Source organism: Macrotis lagotis, chromosome 7 (assembly GCF_037893015.1).
Source record: "Macrotis lagotis isolate mMagLag1 chromosome 7, bilby.v1.9.chrom.fasta, whole genome shotgun sequence".
NCBI classification, from domain to species: Eukaryota; Metazoa; Chordata; class Mammalia; order Peramelemorphia; family Peramelidae; genus Macrotis; species Macrotis lagotis.
Window position 1 is genome coordinate 60243647 of NC_133664.1, and position 15025 is coordinate 60258671.

At 37.4% G+C, this 15025-nt stretch overlaps 1 long non-coding RNA gene across 1 annotated transcript; it reads left to right on the top strand.

Annotated features, from left to right (window-relative positions):
• The first annotated feature begins 79 nt into the window (after positions 1-79).
• LOC141493688 (uncharacterized) lies at positions 80-13717 on the top strand. The gene is made up of 3 exons (XR_012470290.1): positions 80-184; positions 5584-5956; positions 13645-13717. It is a non-coding gene; the product is annotated as an uncharacterized LOC141493688 (long non-coding RNA).
• The last annotated feature ends 1308 nt before the right edge of the window (positions 13718-15025 follow it).

A 15025-nucleotide genomic window follows, 5' to 3' on the forward strand; every position in this document is an offset into this window, starting at 1 on the left:
TATGACTCTATCGAATTGCTTCTTGGATCCAACCCTTCTTCCTATAAGTTCTGTAGTTCTCTAACACTGTTCATTCAGTATTCCCATCTGGCACCAACTGCACTTCCAGGGGTCATATGAATGCATCATTCTACAGAAGAGATCTCTCCATGATCTACAAACAGCTCAGCATCCCTGTCTGGAAGTAACTCTCATAGGCTCCTTCCTTCCCTATGGATGAAGTAACTTGTAGCATAAGTAGTCTCCAGATCCACTGGAGGTTCAACATTTCTGTCTCATCTTTGCCAGTCCCTCTCTATCCTACTGCTGCCTCCAGGTCCCTGTGATGTTACTCTCTATCTTTGTCATCTCTCCCCAGCACACAAGGTCCTTATTAGATAGATTTAGCTTCCCTCCTGCCCTTGAATATTAGGAGTCTTGGGGAGGAGGTGCCAGCCTCACCCAATTCTTTCTGTGCATATTGGTTACACTTGACTCAATCTCAGACCTCAATACTGGAACTGAGATAAGACACAGCCTGGACCTTTGAAGGTAGAATTAGAAATATTTTATGAATCATTAATTTGCTCTTTGTCTTAATGATAATATTTATGGAAATGAGAACAAACCCTAAAAACAAACAAAAAAAAGATAGGGAAGTTGCTATCTACCATATCATCTTTTCATAAACAAGGATTTTTAAAAAGGATTTAACCTGGTGTTAATTTTTTAAAAAACCATATAACTTCTTAAATAATTTTATGACCTGTATTTTCTCTTCAAGAGTAGCTGCACTCTCTTCAGGAATGCTATCATCAGCAGAGTAATCAAGCTCAATTACAAAGGCAACATGAACACAAAATCAAGGGGGAAATTATTTCTTTTTAAATGAACATATATTAACATAGACCAGATAAGTACCAGAAAATGCAATATGAGTTAGCTTAGCTCTTCTACAGTCTCCATGTTTGTATGCAAAATAGTTATCACTTTAATGTAAAATTTTTCATATTCTTAGTATCAAATTTTAATGTATATCTTTAGCAACTTTTCATATAAAGCTAAATTAAAGTATGCTTACCAAAGCATAACCCAGGGCTGAGGTTTCCTGTATGGCTCAGTATGGAAATGGCACTCATCTCCAAAGAACCAAAGAACTCCAAAGTAGAAAGAGCTTGTATTTTGAAAAATCTTTTCATTTGTGTGGCCCTAATTTCCTCAACTAGAAATAGAGGGGCTTGGGTTAGATATTCCTCCTAGTCCCAAGTACCTCTATCCCTAGGCAAATTAAGTAGCCTCTCTCCAATTTTAACATATCTGTAAAGCACCTTACACTTAGGGAAGCAGTAGGCATGGTGAATAGGATGCTAAATGTGGAGTCAGGAAGATCTAGGTTCAAATCCTGCCTTTACTACATCAGGTGTATAATCCCTGATGAGTACATGACCTCACTGATCCTCAATTTCCTATGTAAGAGTAAAGAATTGCTATAAGTATCAAATAAAATAATGTGTGCAAAGTGTTAAGCTCTTTGCAATCAGGAATCATGTCATTCGTCACTCTTGTATCCCCAGAACCTAAATTAAAGTAGGCACCTAATAAATCCTTGCTATTTGATCGATCTGCAATCAACAAGTTTTAGAAGAATATAAAATATCACCATTGTCATCACCACCTTCTTCTATTTCCTTTATTTCTTCTTTTGATTATTCCTTTACTTCTTTTCTTTCTTACTTTATTTCTTCTTTTACTTCATATTTTATTTCTTCTTCTTATACTTCTTACTTTATTTCCTCTTTTATTTCCTTTATTATTTCTTCATTTACCTCTTCCTTTACTTCCTATTTTTTTCTACTTCCTCCTCATCCTCATCATCATTGTGACTGAGCCCAGTGGATTATGATGAAAGTAAACCTTTTCTAGGCAACTAGGCAGCACAGTGGATAGAATCCTGAGTCTGGAGTTAGGAAGACCTGAGTTCAAAATCTAACCGCTGATACTTAATAGCTTGGAAAAGCCACTTAACTTCGGCCTCCTTAGTTTTCCCAAGTCTAAAATGAGAATAACAATAGCATCTATCTCCAACGATTCAAGTCATCTATTTGTTAAATGCTTAGCATTTTACTTTAAAAATCTTGTTACCTTCTCTTCTTCTTCTTCTCCCTCCTCCTTCTGACCCGATCTAGACCTGTCTGGAGCTACAGGAACATCCTAAGCAAACCATTTCTAATTTCCTTGGCATGACATTACTCTCAGTAGACCAGAAATGTTCTTTTTGTCCTTTGTCTTCCCCAGACAATTTAGGAACCCACTTGGAGATCTGTCTAATCATTGTCCCCAGGTCAGAAAAGTGATTATGCAGCATCTAATAGCCTGTCTGGCTTGAAAGATTATGGGGATAATGTAGGTGGAGCAACAGTTTCACCAAGGTCTGTATAAATTTCAAATCGTGCTGCTCTACCCTTTCCCTATCACTTCTCTGAGGCTGGACCCCTGCTCAGCAGGACCATAGATTGCTTGGCTAGAACCTATAATCTTCTGTCTCCCTTTGCCTTACATCTATTTTCAGGCTCCTGTGTCTTCAGTTGTAATCCTCACAGTACAAGTCCAGACTGGGCATACCTATAGCAAAAAAATTGCCTGGGAGGGCCATCATTTATCTCAGATCAACCACATTATCTCCCACTCCTTCTTGCCCATACAAAACCCAAACTGTTGAATGAAGACAACAAATGTCTTCCAGCCTGTCTTTGGGAGTCATTTATTCACATCAGTTGCAAGGCAAGCACTTTCAGTCTCACTACTGGCTCACTACTTATCTTTCAAAATTTAGACTTGCATAAACTGACTAAGAATGCAACAGGCAGAATCAAGAGATTATATCACACCACAACTATAGCAATGTTCACAAAGATGCTAAAAGGCAACCACACTCATGTGAATTATAAGACCTAATCTTGGTCCCAGAGGGAGGAAAATGAGAATATTTTATTCACTGACAATAATGTAAAGGAAAACAACACTGAAAGGCATTAGAACTCTGATCGAGGTAATGGTCAATTAGTACTCAAGGGTGCTGATAGTAAAACAGCAGACTCACAGCAGAGATGTGGTGGAATACCAGTGCAGGATGGGTAGATCTGGCCACTGTGTTGGTTTGTTTTGCTTAATAGTGCTTCCTTGTTGCAAGGGGCAGGGGGGATTCAGTGGGGAAGGGGGAGGAGGGAAGTCATTGGAAAATTATATGTGTTTAAAAAAAAAGAATCTCAGCATTTAAAAGGATGTCAGAGGTCAATTAATATAGCTTGTACCTTTCCAGGAATCTCCTTTATAAAATCCCTGATTAATGGTCATATAAACTTTGCTTGAAGATTTCAAGTGATAGAGAAACTACTATCTCCCTAGTCTTTTCTACTTCTGGACAGGTCTAATTATGAGAAAGTATTTCTTTTATTTGAGCCAAAATCTGTCTCTCTGAAATTTTCATCTATTGCTATTCACTCAGCTTTCTGGAGCCAAGCAGAACAAGATTTAATCCTTCTGGGCAATAGCCCTTTAAATACTAGAAAAAACAGCTGTCCTGTAGACTCAAGACTTCGCTTTTCTGGGCTTAACATTTTCAATTTCTCCAACCAATTTTCTTATGGCATGGTTTCTATCTTTTTTTCTACCCTGACCACCTAAATCTATACTTCTTTCAATCTGAGTTTATCAGCATGTTCAGTGATTTCAATCATATATGATTTTTCATGATCCCATTTGGGAGTTTTTTGACAAAGATACTGGAGAGGCAGCAAGTCTATCTTACATTCTGAACATTGGTTCTTTCTGAATTCACCTTAGTCATTTTTGACAGTCTTGTCACACTCTTGACCCACATCGAATTTTAAGTCTAATAAGACACTCAGATCTTTTCTTCAGAAAGCGTTCTTTCAGCACACCAGCTAGACTTTTATATAGTAGACGAGGTATAGGATCCAGCACCATAAGACCTGAGATTGAGTTAGAAAATGAAATCAGTAGTAAGACAGCTTGAGTACATGAAGAGTAGAAAGGCAACAAGACAAGCTATATATGTAGCAGAAGAGATCAAAGACAAAGTTCTCAATCAAAGAGTATGGGAAGGGTCAGTGACTCAGAAATGTGTCCCTCTCTTGCATACAGTATAGCCATTGCAACCAGAAACCTGAGGGAGCTGGCCAAATCAACAGTGCAAGGTCAAAGATAGGGTCAGCAAAAAGTTCTCACCATTTGTCAAACTCAATAAACAAAGTACATCTGCAGCCCTTCAAGCTGGAGTGCACTGGGCTAGTCAAGGCCATGCCAATCTTCCAGATGATATGCAGCTGTGCCTGGCTCTTGTTCACCTCCAAGGCAGCTGTGTACATATGGTGGCAGACACCTTTCAGAATTCAGATGAGAAAAAGTGTCTTTCTCCAACGTGACCCTATCTGAAGCAAGTCCCTTCTGCTTTCTTGGTCCTCAGTTTCCTTATAGGTAAAATAATGAATTGAATTATAAGATTTCTACTTGCAACTCTAACCTCCCACTGACCTAGGTAATTCTCCAAGAGTATATACATACATGCATACATATAAAAAAACACAAGTCTAATCTTTCCCCTAATGTGCCTTTATTGTTTTCCTTAAAAAATTCCATTCTTTTTCTCTAAATAAATGATGCTTTTTAAAGTGCTCAGTGGTGAATACAATTGGGTCCCAAGTTTTGGACTATCCAATATTTACATATTCAGCATCATATAATAAATCTCATAAGATATATGTAGGATAACAGTGATTTTGTGTTAGCAGGATGTAGAAGTATTCAAAATAAGAGCAGCGATATAGACCCAGAACTGGCCTATTTCAACTTAGTTTGGTTCTAGCTCCATTTTCTTGACAGTTTCATCTTAACTTTAGGTATTCCTGAGAGAGAGGGATCATCTTAGTGCCAAAGACTGAGAGGGCTGGAAATAGAATTTCAGGCCATGGAGTTACAAAAAAAAAAAAGAACCTAACTAAACTTTAAAAGGAATTCTTTATTGAACCTTGAGCCTCTAAAACAATCAGCATCAGATAAGTTTTAAGGAGAACGGTCTTAATCTTGGCCTGGTGACTTTCTGTTGGCTTTTGTTGGTTGCCCTAGCTGGGGATAGTTAATGCTTTTAACCTTAGTTATAGACTGCCCTAATCAAGAAGAGGCTTTCTAACTACTGTACCTTGGTAGATGGCAGTGAAGAATTTAGTAAATGACTCTGAAGAGCTAGAGACCTGTAGATAGTTGCTTAGTCTGTTGTTTAATTTAGTTGTGTTATTTGCTTTTTAAATAATAGGTTCATGAGGTGGCTAGGTGGCGCAGTAGATAGAGCACCGATCCTGGAGTCAGGAATACCTGAGTTCAAATCTGACCTCAGACACTTAATAATGGCCTAGCTTTGTGACCTTGGGCAAGCCACTTAACCCCATTTTCTTGCAAAAACCTAAAAAATAAATAAATAATAGATTCTCTGCCCTATATATACTAAAAATCTCCAATTTTGGAAATTAATTGCTGTTCTTTGTCCATTTTCATTCTTTTTTTAAGTTGGTTTTTTTTTTTTTGCAGGGCTGGTGCTTTATCCACTGCACCACCTAGCCGCCCCTCTTTGTCCATTTTCAAGGAGGTCTGATGACATTACAAGGTGGTGTCTTAACTCATGTATGGATTGGATTTCAGTGAGGCAGAGTTGCACAAAGTCATCATCCTCACTCTCCTAGAGTCATTGAAGTCTGGTGGAAGACAAAAATCAGAATGACCAACAATGGCCAGTGGATGACCTTGGTGTCCTCAATTTCTGAAGACAGTGTCTGTCTAGAAGAACTCCACCGTGTCTGTTTTAGCTGCCTTCGTGACCATTGGAATAAATTTTTCTCATCTACCATTCTACCAGGGAAGTCTTCATGTGCATGGGGTAGATGGGCTCCTAAATCACCCACAGGTTTGTGGCCCATCAGAATGAGTCAGTTAGTCTTCCAAGGATGGTTTGCTGAGGTGTGGCCCCTGTACATGCTTCAACCCCATGGAAGAGGGGTGTAGCTAATAAAACTAGATACTAAATGCATAAAATGAAACTTAAAGTTATTTGAAGGAACAGGGAGATCACTAAGATGGGAGGGGAGAAGTTAGTTAGGAAAGGCTTAAAGGATTATAAAATGGCACTTGAGAGGAACCAGAGGGCCCAAGAAAGGAAGGAGAGGAGGAAGTATATTGCAAGCATGGTCCAGAAACAGAAGATGTTGTACATAAAACATAGTATAAAGTAGAATGTGAAAAATATTTCTTTTGAGATAATCATATCTTTTTAACACATCTATATTTTTCCTTCAGTACTCCAAAATCCTACATGAAGGAGACCTACACCACCTCTAATAATATTTAATTTGTAGTTGCTACTTTCATTTGCACCCTTAGTAGATTAGTGATCAGTCAGTAACAAACACAGACTAATTATTTCCTTCTATAAGAGCATAAATGTAATATTCAAGTTATGCAAATTTTCTCAAAGTGGGGTTTTTTGAATGGAACCATTAGGGGAAAGTTGAAGAACATCTGTACTATGATACATCTGTACTGTGATATAGATAGCATTCCCATCATAATGATAAAGAGGGGGAAAATGCGGAGTTGTCTGTTTTCCCCTCAAGCCATGGGTAATGAAAAGAATTAAAAGAATAATCTCCTGGAAAGGGTAAGAAGAGTTGGGGTGAGTGAGAAATGTATTTGGTTTTGTTTTTTTTTTAATGATTGGAGAGTGAATTCTTAATTAGCTAGTGGTCCCAGGATACATCAATTAAAGAAGCAAAGAGGGATTTTTCTTTTACCTCAAGCAACACCCAACACTATCTGACATGATTAAATGAGAGGAGGGGAGTGAAAAACAGTACCCCGTATTTTGTTATTTTTGTCAGGGAGAGCTTGAGGAAAGGTGAAATTCTGAGAACATTCTGAATGATGGAAGAGAGGTTGTTTGACAAGCTGTTATGGAGAAATCCTTCCAAGTCCCCATCTTTGATATTTGTCATCCATCTTTCATCCAATAAAAGCTATTGGATGCTTATACATAATACCCCCACCAGGCATCTAAATGATCAGCCACAACCACTGCATCAACGTTTAAATAGATGAATAGGTAGAACTAAGTGGTTGTACTAAGAGACTCTCTGCTTAGTTTGCTTTCAATCACATGGGAAAATACAATCTTAGAAAAATGCCTATGATAGAGAAAATATGTAAATTAGCTTCAGACTTGGTGCAAAATCTATTCACTAAGAATGTGGTCTCTCACTGGGATTTCCCATATCCAGGCTTGACATGCTTTCCCCACCTGGAGCTCAAGAGAGAAATCCTGGGTCCTAGATCTGCAGGAAAACTGAGAATGGAGACATCTGGAGGGAGGCATCTGGCCAGATAAGTGAGAGAAAGATAACCAGAGAGTTGAGAGGCAGAGCAAAGTAATAATAGCCCAATTACTGGATCAGATGGCAGAAGCCTGAATTTATACAGGCAACTCTCCTCAATTTCCCCCCCTCTTCCCCCTTCCCACCAACCCCATTCTGCCCAGATGGTGGAACTTAATAAGAATAGAGATCTCTTTCCCTTTCCTCTCCCTTTGTGATCATCTCCTCCTGCTACCTAATCATTTACTTCCTCCCACCTTCCATATTTAACACTTCTTCTGATGATCTTTTCAATGCTTCTGGACCTAAAAATCATACAAACCGCCAGCCCTCACCTGATTTCTCCCTTTCCCCTGCCCTTTCTTATTTATTTTGCCACCTCTTCTACTTTGGCTATACACAATCCACCATAGAAGAAACCCAAAAGCTCAAACAGCATTAAAGACTTGGGTAAGCAGAAATCAAACTCAGTGGAAGCCTAGAGGTTCTCAGCTAACATTTCCTGCAAATCTGAAGTCAAAATTCATTTTCTTGCCCTGACTCTAGTAAAACTCCCACTCCTTGTCAGTTTTCTTTGCTGGATCATTGCTCTTCTTTGATCCCTAAAAGATGAGCTCATTCCAAAGTTCTCTCTTCAGTGCTCTCTTCTTCCTCCTCTTCTTTCTCCCCATTACTGATTTCATCCATTCCCAAGGGTTCCATTATCATTAATCTCTATGCAAATTGTCCCCAAATGTATTCATCAACCCTAACATCCTTTCTGAGCCACAGCCCCACATCACTAGCTGCCTGATAGACATCTTTAGTTGGATATCCCATTGTCATCTCAAACTCAAGTTAAATTGAAAACATTGCCATGCCTCCTAAACCTCTTACAAAACAAAACCTCTTATAAATTTCCCTATTTTTGTTGGACACCATCATCTTCCCAAATACAAACTTTCATAACCTCTCAGTTGACTTTAACTCTTCTCTCTCCCTGTCTCTCTCTGTCTCTGCCTCTGTGTCTATGTCTGTCTCTGTCTCTGTCTCTATCTCTGCTTCTCTCTATATATGTCTCTCTCTCTGATTCTCTGTCTCTCTTTGATTCTCTGTCTCTCTATCTCTCTCTGTCTCTGTGTCTCTGTATCTGTCTCTCTCCTCTGTCTGTCCCTCTGTCTGTCTGTCTCTGTCTCTCTGTCTGTCTCTGTCTCTCTGTCTCTCTGTCTCTCTCTCTGTCTCTCTATCTCTCTCCCCGCCCCAAGTAGTTCCAGTCTTAAAATTCTACCTACACAACATGCTAGACTTGTTGTCTTCTCTCTACACAAATGATGATCAACCTAATAGAGATATTCCATCATCTCTCACCTGGGCATCATAATAGTGTTCCTACTTCTAGTTTCTTTCTTCTCCACTCCATCTTCCACCAAGCTACCAAAACATTCAGGTTAGAAACCTCTTCATTCATACTTAAAATATGCCTCTCGTCTACTCTAATTCTCCAAATCTTAAAGGATAATAGACTTAAAGCTTGAAGGATCTTTGGAGGCTATTGAGTACTTCTGATACCTCCTTTATAAAGTAAGGGGAAAAGACCCAAAGAGGTGATTTAATTGTCCAGTGTCACACAGGTAGTAGATGACAGAGCAGAAAATAAAAAGGAGAGAAAAGACCATAGTTTCAAGAAAAGATAAAGGAAAGGAAAATTATTATGTTTATTTTTTTTAGGATAAGGAAGACATGAGGTTGAAGAACAAGTATAGTGGTAAAGACTGAGATGAGAGGAAAGAGAGGGAATAAGTAATCAACAGAGAAACGAAAACAAGGAGACAGTCATGACTTTTTCCAGTAGCTTCAGAGTCTTTGGATTAGGAACAAAGAAGGCATATGGTGAAGATGACTAGAGTAGGCACTTATCAGAACAGGAAGAATAAGAGGCCAAGGATATATTCATGCCATATTCTCAGTCCTTTCATCAGGTATTACATGTTCTTTTCACATTTTTTGTGAGTTTAGATTTTTTTTCTTCCTTAGTTTCATAGTGACCATGTGTTTGTTGGCATGGCCACAGCTAGGTCCCAATTAGTTCAAATTATATATTCCCCTGAGTGGTTGCCTTATCTAAGTTCACACTAAATATTCCTATTGGGATAGAACCGATGAAAATATCATGCCATTATAACTTTGAATAGTGTGAATTAGGATCTATGCAAAAGGATTCATTGTTGCACTAATTAGGATAGAGAGCTGGTAGACCTTGAACATTAGGAAAGATCCTTAAGAATAAAATTAAGAAACTCTAAGCAAACACCTAATTCAAATTTCTTCAAATTTAAATATTTGAGTATCTGATTTCATTAGTGTGAGTTCTCCCTCCCCTGTCACAAATCACAATTCTAATCCCTAGTGGAGGGTCTTCATAAGTTGATGTGGCTAAAATACTTATCATCATCCTTTGACCATCCTTCTAGTGAAGGTCTATCCAAACTTCATTAGGTTGATCATTAGGCCCACTACCAGACGTTTCCTTATATAATGGTGTTTTAACTGCTTGTATGTGTAAATTCAAATTTTGGGTTTAGAAGGTTATGTCTGATCTGGGGAGTTTCCCCCAAAACCATGCTTTGTCTCATGCCTCACTTAGGCACTTCAAACTTTTGACTTTTTGCTGTTTTGTTTTGGTGGTTGTTTTTACAGATCTCTATTAATATATATAAAGGGGCTCATAAACTTCTGAGCAAACTCTCCAACAAAATATATTATGATTTAGCATTTGTAAATCACTTCAGAAACCTTAAAGCATTGTACCAATGCTACCTATTATTATATATTGGATACAGAAGAACATTTATCTCACTTCACAAAAAGAATGCAGAAATTACCAAGAACTCAGAAGCAGTTTTAAAGAGCTAAAGGTAACCCTTCTCCCTCTCTCAAATAAGTTTTTACCTTCCCCAGAAATCTGGATAGTTTTTTAGACTTACAGAAGACCTGAAAGTTAAGTGAACTTAATGGTCTCTGAGACCCCTTTCAACTTCAAATTCTATAATTCAAGGAAATCAATAAATCAAATATAGAGAGACAGCAAGGTTTCTCACTAGTCAAAATATAACACCAAAGAATGTTGCTGATATATATATATATATTGATAGATAGATATACATTAATATATATATTAATATATATGTATATATATATATATATATATATATATATATATATATATATATAGTAAAGGGAGGAAAACAGGTCAGAAAAATGAACAACTGTGACCCTGACTCCTTTATTTAATTTTTTTGTAGTTCTAATTCATTTGCATACCAAACCAGTGAGTATTTGGGGAATTTTAAAACCAGTTTAAATCAGCTGGGGGCTTTTTTTCCAGTTACAGGAGTTAAAAGAAAATAAAATTTTAACTTGATATTTGTTTAAAGAGCTGTGCCCTACATCCTAGAAGTCAGAAACTGAGATGGTTAATAGAAAATCTGGAAAAAATAAAGCCTAAAAGTTGAGAGCAGGGAGCTGGGAATATTACCAAGCAGAACCACAAGACTAATAAAGTGATTGTACCTAAAGGAGAACCATAGAAACAGGGGAAAGGATATAACCCACAGCAACAATAATGTGCCACCCAATAGTGGAGCAGCAGAGTGTGACATCCAGGAGTAAACCCATCAGAAAGCAGACTGAGATCACAGTCCTATGACATGACTAAATGATTTAGCATCCCTGCTTCATCAGAGGTTTGAGGTGCCCTTTCATACATGTGTTTTGTCCACATTTATTCATGCATATGTGATAATTATGCATATAGCTCAGATTTACCAGGAGATTTTATTTTGCTACTTTCCTTGCCATGCTATTTCATTAAATGGCTCTGTTTTAGCTAGTCAACCAGAAGAGAAAATTAATTCAAAATGACATATCAGTGGGGGCTCTTGAACTATGTGCTTTTGATTATGTGCACTTCCATATAGTGCTTTGAATGGGGAATAGTTTTTCAGAAGAGAGGCTCTGACTCAGATGCTGTACACAATACCTAATCAAAACAAAGGTCAAAGAAAGTAACATCCATATTATCAATCCATTAACAAACATTTATTTGCCAAATACTGTACTAAATGCTGTGCTGTGGATACAGAGAAAAAGCAAAAACAGTCCCTGCCCTCAAGGAGTTTACATTTAAGGGGATAGAAAATATATGTGTATAAACAGTATATTATTTTGCCTAAGTAACTTGGAATAAATATATTTATTTAGTAAATATTACATTGTTCCTTATAGCTGTACTTTAATGTGATTTATATAATTCTAGAATCTGCAGCAAAATCACTTTTTCACTCTCTCTTACATAGCTCATTTTCAATTGAGCTTTTAAAGGTCATTCTTTGTAATTCCAGATTAGTATTCATTTTTGAATCTCTAATTGAGAACCAATTTGTTGGGTAACCTTCTGTTCAACTTCTTTATGTCTCTGAAACCACCTTTTCCCTGGAACAAACAGTCTTAATTGATAGCCAGTCTAAGCTGGCCATATGAAGTCAGTTCTCACCTAGGATTCCTTTCTCTGTGGCAGACTTTTTCTGAGCAAATCTTCCCTTTTAATCAGTCATTGAATAAAAACTCGAAGAAATATACAGTAGGGGCGGCTAGGTGGTGCAGTGGATAAAGCACCGGCCCTGGAGTCAGGAGTACCTGGGTTCAAATCCGACCTCAGACACTTAAGAATGACCTAGCTGTGTGGCCTTGGGCAAGCCACTTAACCCCATTGCCTTGCAAAAACCTAAAAAAAAATAAAAATAAAAATAACCAGTAACACAGCACAGTAACAGCAATATTGTACAATGAAGAACTGGGAATGACTTAGTTATTCTCAGAAATACAATGATCCAAGAAAATCCCAAAAGACTAATAATGAAGCATACTATCCACCTCCAGAGAATTAATATTGCTTGAATACTGAACCATGTTATTTTTCTCTTTCTTTTCTACATTTTTTAAAAATTTGATCTTCTTTATCAAAATGACTAATGTGCAAATGTTTACATGATTCACATGTATAATTTATATCACTGCTTGGGGGGGGCAGAAAGTGAAGGAGGGATAGAATTTGGAATCTGAAACTTTTTTAGAAAATATTTTTTTAAAAAACTATAAGAAATATAGATGAAGATGTAGAGGGAGGGGAAAGAGTCCTTCTTATGTCTGCTGATAGCACAGAGTTGGGAGGGTAAAATAATACCACAGATGATAAAATGCTAGGCCAAAACCAACAATATAAAATTTAATAGGGATAATTATAAACATCCTACATTTATATTCCAAAAATTAGCTATGGAAGGCTCAAATGGGGAAAATCTGACTTAGCAGTCATTCACGAGGTAATAATGAGAGGGACCACTTAAAAAAAAATCTCCGGCAATATAATGTTCAGATTACAGGACAACATCCTGGATCACTGACCATACCACAACTGGAATATTTTGTTCGGTTTAAGTGATACTTCCTATACAAAACTTTTCCTGATTCCCCAAGTGATTAATGTTCTCTACCATCTGTCCCTAAAATTACTTGGTATTTATTTTGTGTGCACTTGTAGCATGTAAGCTCCTTGAGACCAATGTCTAATTTTCTCTCTATCTTAGTAGCTATCATATAATTGTTATTTAATACATGCTTATTAAATTGAATTCACTTGAATCCAAGGGAGGGCAACCAGGATAGGGAGAGATCTGAAAAGAATTTTAAATGAGTAACAGTTTAAAGGAATTGGGAATGGGAATGTTTAGACTTGGGAAGAGAAAGATGCAGGGAAAAGAAGGATAGGTATCTTCAAATACTTGAAGAGCCATCATGTAGAAGAAATATTTAATTTTAATTTCCTTGGTCTCAGAGGGTTGAAACAATGGGTGGAAGTTATAAGAAGGCAGATTTCAGCTCATTGTAAGAAATAACTTTAGAACAATAGAGGTATCTAAATATGAATTAGATTATTTTGATAGTCTGGAGATGCTCAAACTAAGACTGGATAATCCTTAAGCAGGAAGAGAGGGCTCCTGCTTTATGTGGAAAATAGGACTGGATGATTTCCAAGGTCCTTCCTAACAATTTTTATTTTAGGGGGCCATGTCCCAAAGTGGAGAAATAACTAATTTTTTTGTTAATTATTTTAACAATAATAGGTCTAGATGTGACTTTAATAATGATAAAATGTTTATTGAGTTTTCCATTATGGCTTATCACTTTGCAGAGCTTTGTGAGACATTTGAAGACATAAAACATAGTTCCTGGCCTGAAGGAGAGAACACTTTGACTGGGGAGGCAAAACAATAATGTTTAAGTAAAGATTGTGATTTAATACTTTACATTAACTGATTTCTTATGTCTGTCTTGTGTCACCAATAAGAGTATGAGTTCTTAGAGGAAAGATACCACATTTCATTTTCCTCATTTGTAAGGTGATGAAGTTCAATCAAACCAACTCTAAGGTCTCTTCCAGTCCTAGAATCCCATTGTACATATCCTTTGATGCCTGTCCATGGAATAGGTATTTCTGAAAGACTTGTTGAATTCATAGATCCTATGAGAATTCAGAAAATCACTGTCAGCCAGAATGGTTTGAAAGCTTCAAGAAAGAAATGGGAATGAAGTTGAGCTTTAAAAACAGAATAAGGTTGGAAAAGAGGGAGGAAAGGAGAAAGGCAATTCCAGAGTGGAAATAACAAGATATCTTTGGGGAACAGGGAGCAGGTGAGACACAGGAGCTGAGAATGGGTTGAGACTGAGACAAAAAGGAACAACAGCTGTTAAGAGGAAAACTTAGAGAGGCAGATGCCTGGGGTCCCTTCATAGTACAGGCTTTGTAGCCTCAGGACAGGTATTTTATCAGGTGGGCTGAGAAGAATAATTGAGGGAGGAGGGACAAAGAACTAGCTTTGTATGGTGAAAGAGATCCAGGTGTATGTAGAAGCAAGTTTGGGGAGTGAATAGAATGAGTTCACCTGAGTGTTCAGTGTTTGTACTTAAGAGGATGAGAGTCGGGGGCCCATATCCTAATGTACCCCACACACACAATCGCTGTAAGCACAGAGTAAGACCTTATTAAAATCTTGTTGCTTGTTGACATAGGAATACCAATGAAGAAAACAGTGATGAAAAGTTACAAAAAGTAAATGTCCTAAACAATATATATGAACCATGGATTAGTGAGTTCTTAGTTTTATATTGGGGAACTCAGGGAAGGTATGGAGACAGGATGACCCAAGACTTGACAGTATATTGCAAAGGGAGCTAGCTGAATTTCCAGTCAGAGGACCTACGTTTAAAAACCAGCTCCATTACTTAACACCTGTGTGGCCTTGGGCAGGTCATTTGACCCTTCTATTCTAGAGTTTTTTCATTCGCATGATGAGAGTTTAATCATACAACTTTTGAGATGCCTTCAGGTTCTAAATCTATGATCCTATGGCAGTGGAATGAAATAAGCTTACCTAGAGTAGGAAGTGAATTTCAGGAAGAAATGAGAAAAAAGCTGAGAAAACTAGATGGACAATAATAAGCCATGTAAGATTTTTGAGCTGGAAAGTGATGTAATGAAAGTGATGTTTTAGAAATGTAACACCCAGGGCGGC